This window comes from Talpa occidentalis, unplaced genomic scaffold (assembly GCF_014898055.3).
Source record: "Talpa occidentalis isolate TD23 unplaced genomic scaffold, MPIMG_talOcc4v2.1 talOcc4.17, whole genome shotgun sequence".
In the NCBI taxonomy this organism is placed as follows: Eukaryota; Metazoa; Chordata; class Mammalia; order Eulipotyphla; family Talpidae; genus Talpa; species Talpa occidentalis.
The window spans coordinates 40,738,630-40,750,862 of record NW_023601754.1 but is presented as its reverse complement, the minus strand read 5'-3'; positions in this window follow the sequence as shown (position 1 = coordinate 40,750,862).

The window sequence follows — 12,233 nt, the reverse complement described above, 5'->3', positions numbered from 1 at the left end:
ATGCAATAAGTATTCCTCTTTTCCTGATGGTGCAATTGAGGCTTTTTGTAACCATCAAGTCACCCTTGACTTCTCTCTCTTACTGCTTCTGTCGGTCTCACATACACACCCACAGTATTTTTTAAAAAAAGATTTATTTATTTATGCACACAAGAACCGGGGCACAGGCCAGAGGTGTGGGGGGTGAGAGGACTCACCAGAGACAGAGTGGGGAACAGAACAGGCAGACTGACTGAAATACACTGCTGAGGGGAGCAGCAGGTGAGCCAGGAGAGGTCTGCTGCGTCATGTGGGTAGCTCCCTGGCTAGGGATTGAACTCGGTGCTGCAGTGGCCACAGACAGCTTCATAGTGCTGCGCCTTAACCCCTTATGCTACCAGGGAGGCCCCACCCATGCTATTTTTCAATTCATCAGCAAACCCTGTTTTCAAGCATTTCCAAACCCACTCACTTCTCTCCCTCTGCACGCTCTCCATCCTAGTCCTGTCTACCACTTGCTGCCTAGAGGATCCCAGGCTTCATTCTTGGTTGCCCGGAACTCACCTGCCCTCATCTCTTTCTGATAGAGCCAGAGATCATATTCAAATGATCTCCACTGTTCAAATCCCTCTCAAGGCTCCCATCTCGCTCAGAATAAAAGCCAAACTTCCTGCCATGTCTTTTGAAATCTGACCCCTCCAGGCCTTCTCAACCCATCTCCTTCTTGGCTCCCCCTCCTCTACCACATAGCCTCCTTGCCATCTCTTGAACAAGCCCCTTCCTGCCTGGATCCATCAGGGCTCTTAGTTGCAAACCACAGAATCCACACTGGATGGTTTGAACAGTGAAAACATCACGTTAAAGGCTTTAGGAAGCTCAGCGATTACCAGAGAGGGCAGAGGATGAAGCTAACAACCTGGAATAATCCCCAACCATAACACAAGGCACTTCTGGGGGACGGAGAACCCGTAACCTTGCTTAGAATCTCAGATTGTCAGGTTTGAATTCCAGAAATCTGATTCTGAGGCTGGAGCCTTCCAGCCTCCCAAAGAACCAGAGACTTTTATTGCCATGGTCACCGAATGACTCTCCATTTTTTTGTGGCCTCCTCCTCTTGCGACTCACATTTTTTTAAAACATCAATCCTAATATTTACTGCATATTTATTATCCCCCAGTTCTGTCCTTCATGTTATTTAATTTCCACAATTAGCCAATGAAATATTATCCCAATTTTACAGATGAGGACATGGAGGATCAACAAGGTAAAGTGATGTCAAGGTCAAATGATTTGTAAGTGGCAAAGCCAGATGTCACGTTCCTTCTCTGCATCCTTACTTGACATTAGAATGCATATTTTGTGGTAACAGGTTTATTGAGATATATTTCACATACCATACAATTCACACATTTAAAGTGTAAAATTCAATGGATTTTTACATATTCGCAAAGTTGTGAAGCCATCCACATAATCAATTTTAGAACATTCATCACCCCAAAGAGAAGTCCCGTATGCTTTATCAGTCACCCCCATTTCCTTCCACCCCACCCCTACGCCCTTGGCAACCACATCTTTCTGTCTCAATGATTTTGCCTACTCTACACATTTTCTACAAATTGGATAAATACAGTCTGTGGTCTATGGGGTCTGCTTTCTTTCACATAGTGTAAAGCTGTCAGGGCTCATGAGCGAGGTAGCCTCTGTCAGTACATCATTTCCTTTCATGCCTGATAAAATTTCACCGTATGGATTTATGACAGTTTGTTTAGCCATTCATGATTTGGTGAGCTTTGGGTCTGTTTCTACTGTTTCAGCTTAACAGTGAGCCAGAGACTATGCAGCTCAGCAGGAAACAGCAATTATAGGCCCCAGCAGGAATGCAGCATCCACAGGGCTGAGGAAAGAGGTAACACCTATAGGACCAAGGAGAGATTCAGAATCTATAGACCCGGCCACCCCTGGTGGCGCAGCAGTTGAGCGCTGGGCTGCAAAGCTGCCCGCAGCCTCTGCAGCGCAGGTTCCATCCCCGGCCACCAGCAAGTGTCCCACATGGCACGCAGACCTCTCCTGCCGTGCCCACTGCTCCTCTCAGCAGTGTATTTCATCAGTCTGCCTGTTCTGTTTCCTGATCTGGCTCTGGTGAATCCTCTCACCCTCCCGCGCTTCTGACTGTACCCAGTGCTTGTATAAATAAATAAATAAATCTTTTTTTTTTTTTTTTTAAAAAAAAAAAGAATCTATAGACCTCGGAGGGAAGCCAGTATCTATAAGGCCAGCAGGGAGCCGGCACCTCTAGATCCCAGCAGGGAGTCAAGCCCTGGAGCGCTCAGCCAGGAACCTAGGCCTGTGGGGCTCAGTAGGGAGGCAGTGTGTATACAGCTCAGCAGACAGCCAGCACCTCCAGAGCTCAATAGGAAGGGAGCGCCTATAGAGGGAAGCAGGGCAAAGCAATAATAATAGGACCCAGCAGGATTCAGAAGCCACAGGCTCAAGAGTGAGCTATCAATTACAGGCCCAAGGAAGGACTCAGACTCTATAGCTCTGAAGGTCGCCAGCACCTATAGTGGTCAGCAGGGACCCTGCAAATATATAGCCCAGGAAGGAGCCAACACCTATAAGCCCTAGTTGGGAGCCAGCACCTTTAGCGCTCGGCAGGGAGCCAGCACCTATGGATCTGAGCTGGCATCCAGCACCTATAGGGCCCAGCAGGGAGCCAGCACCTATAGGGCCCAGCAGGGATCCAGCACCTATAGTGCTCAGCAGGGAGCCAGCACCTGTGGATCGACAGGGACCCAGCACCTATAGGGCCAAGCGGGGGGGCCAGCAATGTTGAACTATGCAGGCACCCTGCACCTAAGAGCAGAACAGGGAGCCAGCACTTACTTACATAGCTCTGCAGGGAGCCCACACATATAGAGCCAAGCAGGGAGCCAACGCCTTTGGAGCTCAGCAGTAATGTTGGGATAATACTTCATGAGCTAATTGTGGGAATTAAATAACATGAAGGACAGAATGGGAGACAATATACATCCAATAAATATTGGGATTGGTGAGTCACAAGAGGAGTCACAAGAGGAGGCCACAAAAAATGGAGTCTTTTGGTGACCATGGCAATACAAGGGAATTTTGCTCCCGGCTAGCAGTGGAGAGCTGAACCCCCTCCCCAGTTTGTCCTTCCTCAGAGCCTTCTCCTCAGTCCTAGGTTACCTTTACTAACCTCCCCATCTTCATAGTTACTCTCCTAGGAGAGTAACTCATAGGTACTCTTGCCTAGTATTTTTTATATTAAAGAAGGATATAAAAAGGGTATTAAATGCATCAATATCTTAATATTCCTTTATATCAGACTTCCCTGCTTAGTTTTCTGGGAGGTCTCCATCTCCTGTGTGCACCCAGGCTGATACAGCAACCAATACAGGCTGATCAGACAGAGATGACACATGTCCTCTTCCGGCTCCTGCCACCTGAAATGGCCTTTCTCCAAGTGTTGGCACGGCTTACTACTTAATCTCATGCTCTGCTCAAAGGGTGCCCCAAGTTAGTGCTTGCACCACGCTATTACTTTTCCCTGCTTCGTTTCCTGTATAGCTCTACTCAGCACTTGAAAATCATATATTTATTTGTATGTCTGTTTATTTTCTCTCCCAACCCACATAGAAGTGAGCTCTGTGAGAGCAGGGACCGAGTTCATCTTGATCTAGTTGAATTCCCAGAATCTAAAACCATGTCTGAGATTTTAAACCATAATTCCAGATCTTATTTCAACAGAGATGAGTTTTTTTTCCTGTTATCACACGGATTTCTGAGACTTTTTTTTACAATGTTATCAAATATTTCAAGTCAGGGTTCTATCAGAGAAACAGAGATACCAGGATTCTATCTGTCTGTCTGTCTGTCTATCTAGAGATGGATATATTACAAGTAATTGGCAGATGTTGGAGCGATGGTACAGTCCAAGAATTTCTGCCCCCTTAGATTTGCTCTTAAGACTTTTTATCCAGATTTTCTGGAATAATCTACAACTGATTTGTAGACTTTAACTGCATTGACAGAATACCTTCACAGAAACATCTAGATTTGTGTTTAACTGAATAATTGGAAACTATACTCTAGTCAAGTTGATACATAAAAGTAACCGTCACCTCAAGGTCTAATTTACACATTTCTCACACACTGCTGATGAGTCTTAACATCTGTATATACTTGCGTTTTTCCTTCCCTGGGCATCGTGAGATCTTCTTTCTGTCATTACAGATTAATTTGCATTTTCTTTTTTCAAAAATTTTTTAAAAATATTTATTTATTTATGCATACAAGAGCTGGGGTATAGGCCAGAGGTGTGGGGATGGTGAGAGGATTCACCAGAGACAGAGTAGGGAACAGAACAGGCAGACTGTCTAAAGTGCACTGCTGAGGGGAGCAGCGGGTGAATCAGGAGAGGTCTGCTGCTCCATGTGGGAAGCTCCCCGGCTGGGGATCGAACTTGTGCTGCAGCGGCTGCGGATAGCTTCATGGGTTACGTCTTAACCCCTTGCGCCACCAGGGAGGCCCTAATTTGCATTTTCTAGGAAATTATAATAGTAATTTTGGATGAATGATGATGCACAGTGAAGTGAAATCACTTGCCAAGATCACACAGCTAGGAAGTGACGATGCTGAGATTCAAATCCATACCTGCGATCAGTCCAGTAATGTATCCTATAATCACCCATGGGGAGGAATTGTTTGGGACCAGAGAAAGTCAACTCCTTGAGGACAGGGGCTATCTCTTCCTCAGATATTCTGATTTCACTCTCCCCTGCCCCTCAGCCCTATATGACATGGGGGCTTTAACAAATGCTAAAGCTTTTAATTATCTCTACTCTGTATGTTTCCCATGTCTCTGTCTGCCTGTTTCCATTATATACTGATTCTTGACAAGTGACTCCAAATAACACTATTCATTATTTGTTTAGATTCTAAGATGTGGTGAGTCATTCTCTTGGGCTCTGCTGTGTGGACTCAGCAGGCTGTAGTCCGTTGTGGGCTGACTGGGCATTAGGGCGGCTGGGTGCTCTTAGGGCTGGGTCTACCTCTCCTGGTAGCCTTTCCTCAGTCAGCATCTTGCCACCATAGGGTGGCAAGCGCACCTCCAAGAGCCCAAGCCCCAGTGCACAAGCACTCAGCAAGCTTCTGTGTTAATGCCCCATTGGCCAGAGCCTGTCACGTGGTCAGTCACAGTGTGGGAGGGGCTTTTGGGAGGTGTGGTTCATCCTGGCTACTAGGTAAATCCACCCCCCTGCTCTGGGGCGCCCTCTTTCTGTGAGGCAGTGTAGTTTGCTGAAGCCAGATGTCCTGGCTCATAACTTGAGTCCTTCACTTCTTTGCAATGTGACCTTGGCCAAATGACTTAACTGCTCTGTGCCTCAGAGTCCTCACCTGTAAAATGGGTTAATACTAATGTCGTTAATAAGATTTGAGGATTAACTAAGTGTATGTATTCAAAATACTTGAATCAGGGCCTCCCTGGTGTTGCAAGGGGTTAAGACACAACCTATGAAACTATCTGAAGCCACTGCAGCATGAATTCGATCCCCGGCCAGGGAGCTACCCACATGGAGCAGCAGACCTCTCCTGACCCATCCACTGCTCCCCTCAGCAGTGTTATTTCAGTAGATCCACCTCTTCTGTTACCCACTTTGTCTCTGGTGAATCAATCCTCTCACACCCCACAACTCTGGCCTGTACTCCAGTTCTTGTGTGCATAAATAAATAAACCCTTTTTTCAAAATACTTAAATCAAAGTGCTGTGAGATAGCACTCAATAAACCTGCCATCATTTTCATTTTCCCTCTCACTGCTGCTGCTCCTGTGTCCTTTGTGAGTTACAGTTTGATTCTCAGATCGGAGACTAGCTACAAGACAGAGGTTTATTTCTCTCCTGTTTAAAACAAATCCAGAGGCAGGACCAGTGTTACAGCTCCCCAGGGTGGTGATGGATGTCTAGGCTCCTTTGAACCTTCTGCTCTGCCAGTCCTAGGATATGGAGTCCATGCTCATGGTTATCTTGTAGCTCACGGTGGCTGTGGAGCCCAAGCATATTCAAAGCAGAAATCACACAGAGAAATCACACAGAGAGGCCTCCCTGATGGCGCAAGGGGTTAAGACACAGCACTATGAAGCTACCTTCAGTCATTGCAGCACGAGTTTGATCCCCAGGCAGGGAGCTAACCACATGGCGCAGCAGACCTCTCCTTACTTGCCTGCTGCTCCCCTCAGCAGTGTATTTCAGTAGATCCACCTGTTCTGCTCCCCACTCTGTCTCTGGTGAATCCTCTCACTCCGCCCATCTCTGGCCTGTACCCCAGTTCTTGCATGCACGAATAAATAAATCTTAAAAAAAAATCATAGGGAAGGAGTGATGGGTAAACAGGGCATCTGTCCACTTTCTACTTTCTTTAGTAAACTTTCCTGGAAGCCCCACCCACTAACCTAGACTTTTTTTGGGTCTTAGCTAGCCTCACTGCAAGGGAGGTTGGTAAATATCTTCCCCACCCAAATGATCTGTTTGAAATCAGAATTAAAAGTACTTTGACAGTGGTGAAATGTATGTTTATTCTGTTACTCATGATCAGTTGTAAAACCAACCTAGGACAAATTACCAGAAACGTTTGATACCATTTCCTCAAGCCTGGGGCTTTTGATGACTTCAAATGTGGGGAATGGATTTATGCCTGCTTTGCTTAAACTTAAAAAGCTCCCTGTCCAGCTCTTGCTGATCCTCTGCACCAGCATCTACAGGTCTGCCAGATGGCTGTCACTTGGTTCTGCAGCCTCTCCTATTGTCCACAAAGATTTTCTGTACAGGATCAAGTTTCTTAGTAAATGACACTGCTGCAGCACCCAAGTTCCCCCTGAAATGGACTGAGATTGCAGACTGAATGAGAGAGGAATCTGAAGAGTCTCTGAACATCGGGGTGATTCTATTACTTGCACTCAGCCCGGAGATGCCAAAGCCGCTGCACCACTGTTCAGCTTCCCTGGTAAATCCCTTTTATCTGGGCAACTTGCCACCTGCCATTAAATCAGAGATCTGTTACTAAAGTAGCAGAGAATGGATATATCCCAGGCTTCCTACACTCTTTGCCATACTCCTAGCTAGATGGTGAGGGTAAGGGTGTGGAGAATAACAGATATGTCAGATTGAGAAGCATTTCCCACTCTAATGTAAGTTCTATGCGAGCAAGGATTTCTGTGTGTTTTTGTTCACCGCTTCCCGAGTGCCTCGCACAATGCCTAGCACACAATAAGCACTCAGTAAGTGCTGAATGAATGTGTTTCTGGCTAGCACTCCAAGGAGCAGAAGAAAACTTATAATTGCTTGGAACACGGTAAAGTTTTCAAAAGAAATACTTGTTGTTTCCTCTGATTTTTTATTTTGAAAAATTTCACTGTTAACAGAAAAATTATAATAGCACTCATCTACCCTTCACCTAGATTCACCAGTGTTCACATTTTGCTTCTCTGTCTCGCCCACTTAAAGTAAGTTGCAGATGTCTCAATACCTCATACCTAAAGCGTTCCTATGAATCTCCTAAAAACAAGGACATCCTCCCACTTAATCACAATTCCTAAAAATGTTTACATGAAAGTAACATTACCAACACTATATGACCCTGTATGCATTCCATTTCCAAAAGTATCCAGTCAGTAGCTTTGTTATTTAAGTGCATATACATATTCAAATCCAGGTTCCAGTACAATCAAGGTCTCTGCCTTGCATTTATCTGTCAATGTCATGTCTATTTCTTTTTTTTTATTTTGCATGGAAAAACTGGGGTGTAGGTTAGAGGTGTGGGGGGTGAGAGGATTCACCAGAGACAGGGTGGGGAGAAGAACAGGCAGATCTACTGAAATACACTGCTGAGGGGAGCAGCGGGCGAGACAGGAGAGGTCTGCCGCACCAGGCCACAGTGGTGACAGCATCAAGATGTCATGTCTCTCTCTGTTCTTCAATCTTGGAACAGTTCCACAGCCTTTTTATTTTATGTTCTTCTTTCATGATATTAATGTTTTTTGAAGAGTCCAAGTTAGTTGTTCTATAAAATACGTTGGCTTGGTTGTTTTAATTCTTCCTTCATGATCTAAATTCGGGTTAAATGCTTTTGCCAAGAATAATGCACAGATGATGTAAGATGCGGTGGCCTCAGTGCATCACATCAAGAGGAACAGGATGTCAGTTTGTCTCCTTTTTGGTGACTGGGTTAAGGTGGAGTCTGCCAGATTTCTCACTGTAAAAGTTTCTTTCCTTCCTTGTATTATTAAGTCACCTCTGGGGTGATACTGGCACTATGTGAGCATCTTGCTCTCCAACTACTTTTCACCCAAACGATTTAGCATCCCTTGATGGTCCTTATCTGAATGAATTGTTCCATTGGTGGCTATAAAATGTCTCGATGATATGGAAATACCAATTATGGTTCTAGTATAAACAGCCCAGATTTTCCATCAAGATAGAAAAATCTTCAGCGTTCTTGACAACAGTGTAGAAATAAATTTCTCTTGCTTCTTTCTTGAAATCTTTTTGTACTTAAATTCCCCCACAGTCTGAATCTGTCTGTATGTTACCTTTTTTCTCCCTATTGCTTTCTCTCTCTTGGCTCAGAATTCCTTGCAAAAACTGGCCAGGAGTCCACATATCCCACTGTTTGAAGAAATTTTTAAGCTCAAGTCGACAATGACACTTCAGGACCACAGATAGCTGCTGATGATATTATGATAATGCTAGTTAGCATCTATTGAGCACTGATGATGTGCCAAGAATAGTCTAAGTGATTTACGTGTATTAAATAACTTTATCTTTCAATAACCTTATGATCTATTTTTATCCTTATCCATATTTTAAAGTGAGATACAGAAATGTTAGATGGTTTGATCAAGGTCACTTGCATATAAATAAATTTAGGTATATATATATATATATATATATATATATATATATATAATGCAGTAGGGGGTTGGGAAGGATTCCACTGCACGAATATTCTTCCTCACCTTATCAAATAAAAGTCTCCCCAGACTTTGCTACTGGCAGTAGTAATGGATCAGTGAAGCTGGGTACCAGATTGTAGGCGTTAAGCAAAGGATTCAAGTGAAACGTAGGAGATTGAGAAGCAAAGGTAAATTTGTATGTCAGTTATACCTCAATAAAGGCATACATGAAAAACAGACAAGTTTAAGAAATGAAAAGACAAAGCCACAGGCAGGGAGAAAACATTTGCAAAACAATGATAAAGACTTTTTTTGTCCCGAATATATTTTTTTAAACTTGCAACTTGACAGTAAGACTAATGATCCAATGAAAAATTGGCAACAGTTTTAAACAGACACTTCACCAAAGGAGATATGTGGATTGCAGATAACAATATGAAATCCTGTTCAATCAAATTCACCCAAGAATGATGGAGGGGAAGGACCCCATCAAGAATGCCATGAGAAATTTTTGTTAGGTTTCAAAAACTGGGTCTCTTTTATCTATTTTAGAGATAGGGCATTAGGGTAAAGCTTCCTCTCTAATGTGACAGACCACATGTTAGAATTTTTTTTAAAAAGTGATGATGCAATGATTTAATATTGAGTCCTTACCCTGTGCAGGGACTGTGCCTTAACATTTGACATGATCGGGGCCTCCCTGGTGGTGAGGGGTTAAAGACAGTGCTATCGAGTTATCCGCAGCCTCTGCAGCATGAGTTCAATCCCGGGGCCGGCCAGGGAGCTACCTACATGGCACAGTAGACCTTTCCTGTCTTGCCTGCTGCTCCCCTCAGCAGTGTATTTCAGCCAGTCTGCCTATTCTGTTCCCCACTCTGTTTCTGGTGAATCCTCTCACCCCCTGCACCTCTGGCCTGTACCCCTCTTGTATGCATAAATAAATAAAACTTAAGGGAAAAAATCTTTAAAAAAACCACAAAAAACATTTGACGTGATTGAATACATTGAACAAACACAACCATCCCACAAGGATATAATAATATACTATATGCTATACTATATATACTATCATATGTTATTTGTACTATTATATAGCTATTATATTGATTGAAAATGACTTAAATGACTTGTTCAAGATCACAAAGTAAATGAGAAGTTGTGATTCTAAGACTTCTCTGATTTCAGAGCTCACTGTTTTTTGTGCATAGAAGAACTGGGGTGCAAGCCAGAGGTGCAGGGGGTGAGAGGACTCACCAGAGACAGAATGGGGAGCAGAACAGGTGGATCCACTGAAATACACTGCTGAGGGGAGCAGTGGGGAGACAGGAGAGGTCTGCTGCACCATGTGGGTAGCTCCCTGGCTGGGGATCAAGTTCGCGCTGTAGTGGTGATAATGCTGTACCTTAAAACCTAGGCCACAAGTGCTCACATTTTCAACCACTGTGACCGTATGGTCTCTTCCATTATGTGCTAATTGCTTGGCATATATTACTTCTAATCCACAAAAGAACCTCTGGATATACTTAGGTATCACCATCATCTCTGACCTTTGAGATGACAACTCTCCCTCAACATGCAACTAGACGCCCTGATACCCTCCCACGCACTTCAGCCCATGCTCCTTTTACGAGGCCTTAACTTCTAGAAACGTAAGCATGGAGCTATGGCTTCCTCACTTAAAGCCCTACAACCACACCTTCTGTATCCTTCAGCAAAATCCAAGAGCTTTAAAGATCTGACAGGCACCAGAGGGACTGGCCCCTGCCTGCTTGGCAGTCTCGCCCCAGCCACTCCTCTCTGGATTTCTGGAATCCAGCACACACCTCCCTTCTTCAAATGCTGGCGATCAGCTCCCTCCCCAGTGTGAAGTTCCCTGAAGGCAGACACCTGTGGGTCTGTAGCCCCAGCACCTGGCAAATGGCAGAAAATACCCTGCCAGGTAAAGCGAGGGCATGAAAGGGTGCGTGGGTGGATGGATGGATGTACTTTCCAAAGAGAGGCATCACTAAGTCATTTTTAGTAGAGAAAACGAAAGTCCAGAAGGGCAAGTCTATTCCTAAAAGTCACCAGACACATAAATGCTCCATCTAAGTCTCAAATTCAGGTGTGAGTCCAAAGTTGGGCTTCCCCCACTTCACCCTGCCTGGAATGACTGCTCGTGCTCGCAAGTGTAACACCACTTAATAAATAAAACACATTCACACCAGGAGGAACAGAATAACACCACAGGCACACAGCTTACAAATAAGAGGGCACATTAATAACAGGGTCCAAAAATATCACAATAACTGGGAACTTTTGACATTTGTGGTCCCCAGAGGCTCAGAGGCTGAGATCTGCTCAGATCAGGACAAAAGCAGATTCATAGAATCCAAAAGAGGCTTGAGGTTTAAAATCAGAGGCTCAGCCCTGTTGTGCTCAGAGGAACACAGGTAATGTCACAAATAAAACTGGCCGGAGGTGGCGTGAGAATCGCTGGCCGATCAAGCATCAAGGCTCTTCCGTAGGTATTTTAGGGTAATGGCTCCTATGGAAATATTATTGCTCCCCAGGTGTGGAAAAAATACACACACCTCTGTACCCAGAGCAGGAGGGTCTAAGTGCAGCCAATGTGGGCAAGATTCTCCCAAAACTCAGCACCTAGGTCCTCCCTGGTGGTGCAGGTGTTGAAGACACAGCTCTATCAAGCTATCACCAGCCACTGCAGCACGAGTTTGATCCCCAGCCAGGGAGGTGACCCACATGGCACAGCAGAGCTCTCCTGTCTTGCCTGCTGCTCCCCTCAGCAATGTATGCAGTAGATCTGCCTGTTCTGCTCCCCACTTTCTCTGGGGAATCCTCTCACCACCCCATACCTCTGACTTACACCCCAGTTCTTGTGTGCATAAAAATAAGTCTTAAAAAAAAAAAGACTCAGCACCCTTGGGACCTGCCTCGGGCAGAGCTTCAGGTCCCGGGAGGACTGAGTGGGATCACAGACCTTCTCCAAGCCCCTAGCAGCCTCAGGTCCCAAGGGAGCAGGCGCCGGAGATTGAAGGTGACTGTGGTTTTGGGGCATCCTGGTGAGTCTGAACCCTGGCAGGAGGCAGGCAGGGCTGAGGCAGGAATGTTCTGTCTCAGAACGGCGCAGGTGCAATGACAGTCTATGGACTCGAACAAGGAGAGTATTATTCAGCATCCTAGCGGCATGATGTAAATACAGGAGGTGTAAAAAGCACAGCTATTTCTCCTGCCGGAGGCAGAAGAGAGATTTGCAGAAGTCAGAACGACTTCGAGCATGAGAA